This window comes from Syngnathus floridae, chromosome 12, assembly GCF_059516105.1.
Source record: "Syngnathus floridae isolate MCC-2025c chromosome 12, RoL_Sflo_1.0, whole genome shotgun sequence".
NCBI lineage: Eukaryota > Metazoa > Chordata > Actinopteri > Syngnathiformes > Syngnathidae > Syngnathus > Syngnathus floridae.
Genome location: NC_142424.1, coordinates 9,073,289 through 9,082,248, shown reverse-complemented (window position 1 = coordinate 9,082,248; position 8,960 = coordinate 9,073,289). Strand labels below are relative to the sequence as shown.

General features: G+C 42.6%; 1 pseudogene; it reads left to right on the top strand.

Moving 5' to 3' along the window:
* The first annotated feature begins 862 nt into the window (after positions 1–862).
* Positions 863–2,092, top strand: LOC148389989 (uncharacterized; annotated as a pseudogene).
* Positions 2,093–8,960: the final 6,868 nt, after the last annotated feature.

Genomic DNA, 8,960 nt, shown 5'->3' with positions numbered 1-8,960 from the left:
AAATATAACATCGTTTTAAAGTACCAGAAAAACAGTTTTCCAAAAAACAGCCTCTCATAAAATTGTTACATTTATCATCACAAAAATCAATCCCCTTATCATGTAGCAGGAACTTGTATGAAGAAGTAATTTTTGGAATAAGACGATGAATGTTGTGAATTAGTATTTTACAATCCTATTTTGAAAATTTAGATATGTATAATTCAGAGTAGAACGCGTAAACTTCTTTTTCTATCATCTTGGAATCCTTGCATTCCTTGCCATCCACCAGAAGACCAGTGAGTTTCTTTGTTGTCGGATTCAATTAATTTTGCCCGCGATCTCACACACTTCCTGTGACTTATTCAGATAGAAACGGTCCAACTTACTTTGTACTGCCATAATTCTACATTGATCTTCCGAAGTTAAATTAATCTTGCAACAAACAAAATATAACTCTTGCAGTAGTTTTTTCTCTTCCTTTTTTGTTATTAAGTGTCAAAATCTTACCGAATTGTATACTTGTTTCTCTAATCCTGAATTTGAGAAATTCCCATTTATTAATCAGACCAATAATTGTGTTATCATGTTCTATTTCAGCAATGAATTTTTTTATCTTGTTACACATACTGGTTGTCTTCTGTCTTTGTTTCAGTGTGCAAATTAATGTCTGTTCCTACTTAGACCTGACAGTGATTACAGTGTGAAAATGTCTGCAAGGACCACAGCAAAGTACGTGGAGGAAAAGGACTGCAGTCGTCGACGACTGGAAGCTCTTTGGCTCCAGCCTCATGCTGTGCTGGGAGGAGCAGGTTAGTACACGTCTATTTTCTATTATGAATCCTTTTCCAGTGTTTCTATTTAGCAGAATTTGATCAAAATCATGTGTGATAGGCAGAATGAAGAAGTCCTTGTACAGATTTTCAACTGTAACTTTCATTATTAATAAACATTGGTATAATGTGTGTTTGTCTTCATTTGCAGACATCGGTGAAGCTATTCGTCCTAAGCTGCAGGAGCCAGAGCGCACTCACATTAAAGAAGAAGATGTGGGCAAAGAGGTCCATCACTTGAATGAACAAATGGAGCAGACGTTTTTTTGCTCCATAAAAGAGGAGGAAGAGTGGCCTTGTATTAAAGAGGAGGTAGAAGACTCCTGTATCATTAAAAACGACGAGGAGGAAGATACCTGCAAGATGCCTTTGACTAGTGTCCCTGTGAAGAGTTTAGATGAAGGTCAACATGAGATGAGCAAAGAAGCGGACCCTCCAAGCTGCAGCTCAAGTCAACAAATGACCAGAGAAGGTGATGGAGACCACTGTGGGGGTTCACAAGCAGCTTCACCATCAGATAGTGATGACTTGTCGTCACTTGTTCCTGCTGCTGCTGATGAGTCTCAAAACAACCAATGTTCTCAGTGTGGGAAATATTTTGCTAATTACAGTGTTTTGAAACGACACATGAGAATGCACACAAAAAAGAAAAGCTTTTCCTGCTCAGTTTGTGGCCAAGAATTCTCTCAGAGAGGACATTTAAATGTGCACACAATAATCCACACTGGCGAGAAACCTTTTTCGTGCTCAGTTTGTGGCAAAACATTTAGTTATAAGGCAGTTTTAAAAACGCACGCGAAAATCCACACTGGCGAGAAACCTTTTTCATGCTCTGTTTGTGGCCAAACATTCTCTCGTGGGGCAGAATTAAAACTTCACACAAGAATGCACACTGGCGAGAAACCTTTTTTATGCTCAGTTTGTGGCCAAAGATTCGTTCGTAAGGATCATCTAAAACTTCATACAAGAACCCACACTGGTGAGAAACCTTTTTCATGCTCTGTTTGTGGCCAAAAATTCGCTCGTAAGGAAGTTTTAAAAATTCACGCAAGAATCCACACTGGCGAGAAACCTTTTTCATGCTCAGATTGTGGCCAAACATTCTCTCATCGTGGACATCTAACACGTCATATAAGAGGCCACACTGGCGAGAAACCTTTTTCCTGCTCAGTTTGTGGCCAAAATTTCTCTCAGAAGAGATTTTTAGAAAGGCACACAAGAACTCACACTGGTGAGAAACCTTTTTCCTGCTCAGATTGTGGCCAAAGATTCCGTCGTGAGGGACATCTAACACTTCATAGAAGAATCCACACAGGTGAGAAACCTTTTTCATGCTCAGTTTGTGGCCAAAAATTCTCTCAGAGGGCACATTTATGTTCACACACAAGAATCCATACTGGTGAAAAACCTTTTTCATGCTCAGTTTGTGGCCAAAGATTTTCAACGAAGAGAAGTCTAACACTTCATACAAGAACCCATACTGGTGAGAAACCTTATTCTTGCTCAGTTTGTGGCCAAAGATTCAGTCGTAAGCGACCTTTAACAGTTCATACAAGAATCCACACTGGTGAGAAACCTTTTTCCTGCTCAGTTTGTGGCCAAAAATTCTCAAGAAGGGAACAGTTCAAAACGCACACAAGAATCCACACTGGTGAGTAAAAATTTTCCTGCTCAGTTTGTGGCCAGAAATTCAGTTGTAAGGCAACCTTAAAAAGTCATACAAGAATTCACAGTTGCAGTTCAAATTATTCCACAGGCCCATATAACTAGATATGAACTATATATCAAATAACAATATATATTAACAACAATTTTGTCGAACCATCCGTGTCACTCCAAATCATCCATTGAAATGTTCGTCCTTTGGGTAAACACTGGCGCTTCTTAACCCGGAAGTGTGTGCGGTGCGCCGCTGATGTCAGTTGTAGTTCAACTTATTCCACAGGCCCATATAACTATATATAAACTATATATCAAACTATAATATAGACAACAATTTTATCGAACCATCCGTTTCACTCCAAATACTTAAATCCATCGGAATCTTCGTCCTCTGTGTCACTTTAAAAAAAAAAAAAAACAGCTGTTGACTCCAGGATTCCATGCGCCGCTCACGTCAGACTCGTCGTCAGTTGCGTCAATTTATGTGTATAACTATATTGTAGCGTTACCAAAGTACCAGGCAAGACGTGGGTTTGGTAACTGGCTCTTCATATATGAAAACAAGAGCTCAATGAGCCAACAACAATCATGCCCATCCTGCTGCCTTCACAGCCTCCCTTGACAATGTGAAACTACTGAACTGTAACGATAAATATATGTACAAGTCACTACACGGAATAAAATATATATGAAATAATAATAATTAAATCATTCAAACTCTCGCCAATGGTGAATTTATCAAAGCAGGTCTAGAGCGCCCTCATGCGGTTTGGTCTGAAAATAACATGTGAAGTGAATCTCCTTCACAATGACAGTAATGACGGTGTGAATTTGTGTGAGTAACAAAAAAACCTGTTAAAAATTTCTCATATACTGTAAGTCACTCCTGAGTATAAGTCGCACCCCCACCCAAACTATGAAAAAAGGTGCGACTTGTACTCCGAAAAATACGGTAATAGTTAACCCGCTCGGATGATAATAATTTTGTATTTTTCATTATACTTGGTGTTTATTTAGTTTTTAGTTGTGGTTTTTAACTGTAATTAGTTTGAAGTTGCTTAGTTTTTAAGATTGTTTAGGGTTTTGTTTTGTTCAGCTTTTAATGTTCATGTTAAGGATTTTGCCGCCATATTTGTCAAGACTGGTTAAGAAGAAAAATCAGAAGCAAGCAAGACACTTTTCTTTCTTTCTTGCGCTTGTGTGGCGATTCAGTCCTGCTCTCTGCATTGGAAAAAGCTAACCAATCAAAAAGGGGCATGACACAACATATCTGAAGCGAAATGAGACAACTAGGGGGAGAAATAGAAAGCTGAGCTTCACAATGATTTAAACTCCCCTCCAAAAGTGAGGCCAATTCTTTTCATTTTGCAGTGACAATAGATCAGGGGTCTCAAACTCCAGTCCTCGGGGGCCACATTCCTACATGTTTTCCAAGTTTCCCTCGTTAAACACACCTGATTCAATTATCAGGCTCCTGCAGAACATGAGGATGAACTGATCATTTGAATCAGGTGTGTTTAACGAGGGAAACTTGGAAAACATGTAGGAATGCGGCCCCCGAGGACTGGAGTTTGAGACCCCTGCAATAGATGAAGCAATTTGTGTCGAAATGCTGAATGACAAAATATGAAAGCATGTGGAATGCCTTGGAATCATGAAATTAAATGAGAGTGAATTGTACGGAATGACATTGAACAATATGGAATAATGTGGAGAAGTATTGAATCATATGGAATTATGTAGAATGATATTAAACGATGACAAATGATGACACGCGTCATGTGATACATCTTAAAAATGGAGATCCATGAGATTTGAGTAATTCCCAACATTTTACGACACAAGTAAGGTAAGTATCATAAACACCATATCATTAGTTCATTTGATACCACGGCATTAACCTCAAAATAATCAAACTGATCAAATACACAAATGCTATACCTAATCTTGACAATGAAGGCTTTGGCTGCCAGTGTGCATATGACACCTTACAAGATTAACTTTTTTGCGAAGCACATGGATGGAAAGCTTCAAGGCTTCATCTGGTATCAATGACGCACAAGCGGCTGAAAGCTTTCTAGATAGTACAGGAACATCAGGACAAGGACAAACAGACTTAAAAACAGCTTACTTCCAAGAGCCATATCTTGTCTCAACTCAAACATGCATCATTTTGTAGTGGGCGGGGTCATTTGTTTTTTTTTGTTTTTTTTGGGGGGGGAAGTCATTTGTGCTCCTATCTCGATGACAATAAAAGGCATTCTGATTCTGATCAAACAACACGCACGACAAACACATGCTCGGATGATAGTGACCAGATTTGGGTTTCTGAAACAGAGGACACCTTTGGAAGGGGGCGTGGTCATTTTCAGTGGGCGGGGTCATTATGGGTTTTTTGGGGGGGAGAGGGTAATTTGTGTCATGTTATGACACAAACGACATGGTGTCTGTATAGCAATTGCATTTATTGCCCCCCCCCAAAAAAAACATAAGTAATTTTCGGCCGAAAAGTCACTACGGAATATAGGTCGCATTAGCCGTAAAATGCCCAATAACGTGACAAAAAACATATATAAGTCGCTCCGGAGTATAAGTCGCATTTTGGGGGGGAAATTTATTCGACAAAATCCAACACCAAGACCAGACATGAACGAGCAACAACAGGCTAAACGATAGGTATGCTAACGTGACATAAACACAAACGAAGAGCTGAGAACGGGCCTGACGTAACATTCAGAGTTATTCAAAAAACTATTACATAAATAACACGTTAATAAAACTATCTGTGTCACCAATTCATTAAATCCATCGATCGTCCTTTGTCAACAATGCGTGCGCGCCGCTGACGGCGCTTGCACTTCAAAATATTCCACAGGCCCATATAATGATATATAAATTATATATCAAATAACTATTATATAAGCAATAATGTTATATTTTTATGTTAGTTAAGTGGGTTTTATGGCGTTCTGGACTTGGGTGCGGAGAGATTAAGGGCGCTCGGACTGCTCGTCATGGAGCGACGCCCGACTGGCCTGCTCTTCCTCCCCCGGTTGAACTGCGTCGTGAGCTCGGACTGCTCCGTCCTGGAGCATTGTTGGGATGCGTCGGCAGCGGGTCTGCGAGGCAGCGGAAGAGGGGCCAGCGCAGGGACGTCGGGCCAGGCTTGCGGCCAACCCAGCTCGCCCAGCCGTGCCTTCCATTCTCCTGGCGTACGTTCGTTCGCGGGACGACAAGATGGGTTGCGTTCGCCTGATAGGATCCACGAACCGGACAGTGCGTGCCTGCTGTGTGCTCGTGTTCACAGTGGCCTGGTTGACTGTCATCTTTCCGGACTCTGCTGTGCATCGGGAGCGGCTAGCATGCTATCACTCTTATTGTTCATCTTTTTGTTTTATTTTTCCTGTGTTGTTTACTTGTATGTGCGTTGTGAACTCTGTCTTGTCACCCTGGGATAGTGAGAAACGTAATTTCGATCTCTTTGTGTGTCTTGACATGCGGAGGAATGGACAATAAAGGAGACTTTGACGTTTGACTTTGAAAAAGAAAATGTTATCAAACCATCTGTGTCACTCCAAATCATTAAATCCATCGATCGTCCTTTGTCAACAATGGGTGCGTGCAGCTGACGGCGCTTGCACTACAAAATATTCCACAGGCCCATATAACGATATATAAATTATATATCAAATAACTATTATATAAGCAATAATGTTATCAAACCATCTATGTCACTCCAAATCATTCAATCCATCGATCGTCCTTTGTCAACAATGGATGCGCGCGGCTGACGGCGCTTGCACTTCAAAATATTCCACAGGCCCATATAACGATATATAAATTAGATATCAAATGACTATTATATAAGCAATAGTATTATCAACCCATCTGTGCACTCTAAATCATTAAATCCATCGATCAAATTCCTCGTCCTTTGTCAACAATGCCGCGCGTGCGCCCTGACGTCAGCCTCGTCGTTATTCCACAAATTTACTATATAACTATATTGTAGCGTTAACAAAGTTCAAGGAAAGACGTGGGTTTGGTAAACGGCTCTTTATTTAACAAAACAAACTTCCAGGCGTGTGGCGGCGTGGACTTCCAGCCACGGAAGTGGAAGAGAGCTCCATAGAATAGGACCGGGCGTGCGTAAAAGCCATGTCCGAGCCCTATCCACCGTCCCCGGAGAGCCACCCGGCCGAGCGCCGGCCCCAGACTTCCATCCACGGAGGTGAAAGAGAGCTCCATAGAATGGGACCGGGTGTGCGTAAAAGCCATAATAGTTTTTCAAACCTTCTGTGTCACTCCAAATCCTTAAATCCTTCAAACTCTTCATTCTCCGTGTCACTTAGAAACAAAGCCGCTAATGATGCCGGTAGTACGTGGGGCCCTTTGTCATCTTCGTCATCCTGTGATCAATCTTTTTCATTTTTGTAAACAACCGCCGCGCACGCCGCGCTGCTGACGTCACTTGAAATTCAAATTCCAGTAATCCCATGCTACAGCGCGGTTCGTTTAACGCGGTTTCACTTTTTTTTTTTGAAAAAAAAAACATATAAGTCGCTCCTTATTATAAGTCGCCCCCCTCCCGCCCAAACTATGAAAAAAAAAACATGATTTATAGTCCGAAAATTACGGTATATATACAATAACTAAAAGTTCAAAAACATATTTATACTAACTAGTTTTATAGTGGTACACAAGGTAAAAAAAGACAAGAAATACAGCTATCGGTGCAGCATTTGAAGAAGAAAAAAGGCCTCCTATTCAGTCCTCCTCTTGCGGGCTGTGTTGGCACCTTTATTTGCCACAGACACGTAAGTGCCTCATCTTCATCAGGGTCACGACCCTGGCGAAAGCACGGGAATTTTAACGTGCATTTTCGTGCGCGACTTGTTTCCGAACGATACAGAAAAAAACTTGAATTGAGTGAAATGGGACGGAGTGGGAGTTCCATTGAGAATGTACTGTACATGTATTATGTTTGAGGCAGTCCAACAAAATCTCGGACAATTTTTTAAATTACCCCCGGACGGTTTTTAATTTCAGCAGGATACGTCCAGGAAAAGGAGAACGTCTGGTTACCCTAATTAAAATCAATTCAAGAGTTGGGTTGTTTTTTTCGGAAAACGTGCACAAAATGTTTTTTCTTTTTGCTGGGCAACAACATTAAACCTCCTACGGTCCTTCGCTAGAGGGCGTCCGGGGCCTCTCGCAAATGACTGTGTAGTATATTTTATTCAGGTGTTATGCGATATACTGGTAAGCCTAAGTGTGACCATGTCATGTTCGTGTGGGATTTTTTGGGGCCTGGTCCATGAAAGTCAAAGTCAAAGTCAAAGTCAGCTTTATTGTCAATTTCTCCACATGCCAAAGACACACAAAGAAACCGAAATTTCGTTCCCCCCTATCCCACGGTGACAAGACATGGCTCACAACAGACAAACAAGTAAACAAGTACAACAAAAGCGTGCTGAATAAATAATGAATAAATAACACAACAGTAAATAAATAAATAAGAGGAGCAGAAAAAAAAGGAGCAAGTGCGCGTACAGCAGACATTCCCGAAAATAGCGCAACAGTGCCGCACGCTACGCAGAAGGGGGTAGCGAGTTCAGGGCCCTAACAGCCTGGAGAAAGAAGCTGTTGGCGAGTCTGGTGGTGCGGGAGCGCAGGCTCCTGTACCTCTTCCCAGAGGGCAGAAGGTCAAACAAAGAGTGAGCCGGGTGACTCACATCTCTGGCAATCGAGGTTGCCTTGCGGGCGAGATGGGAGGTGTAAACGTCCTTCAGGGAGGGGAGCGAAGCACCAATAATCTTACTAGCCGTATTCACTATGCGCTGCAGGGCCTTCAAGTTCTGTTCAGTGCAGTTACCACCCCAGACAGCGATGCAATTGGTGAGGACGCTCTCAATGGTGCCACGGTAGAATGTAGACAGGACTGCCTGAGGAGCACATGCACGCCTGAGCTTCCGCAGGAAGTACAGGCGGCGCTGAGCTTTCTTTGCCAGTGACGAGGTGTTTGCGGACCAGGAGAGGTCCTCACTGATGTGCACCCCCAGGAACTTGGTGCAGCTCACCCTCTCCACCACAGCACCGTCGATGATCAGCGGCAGGTGTGTTGTGTGACCCTTCCGGAAGTCACCAATGATTTCCTTGGTCTTATTGACGTTCAGCAGGAGGTTATTGTCCCTGCACCACGTGGTCAGAAGGTCAACTTCCGACCTGTACCGAGTCTCGTCGTCCTTCGTGATGAGACCCACCAGAGTCGTGTCGTCAGCAAACTTCACTATGCGGTTGTCGCTGTAGGTCGCAGAGCAGTCATGCGTCAGCAGGGTGAAGAGCAATGGACTGAGCACGCAGCCCTGGGGGGCCCCCGTGCTTAGCGTGATGCTGGCGGACATTTTGTCGCCAACACGCACCACCTGAGGCCTCTGACAGAGGAAGTCCAGTAGCCAGTTGCAGAGGGAGGTACTGAGGCCCAGC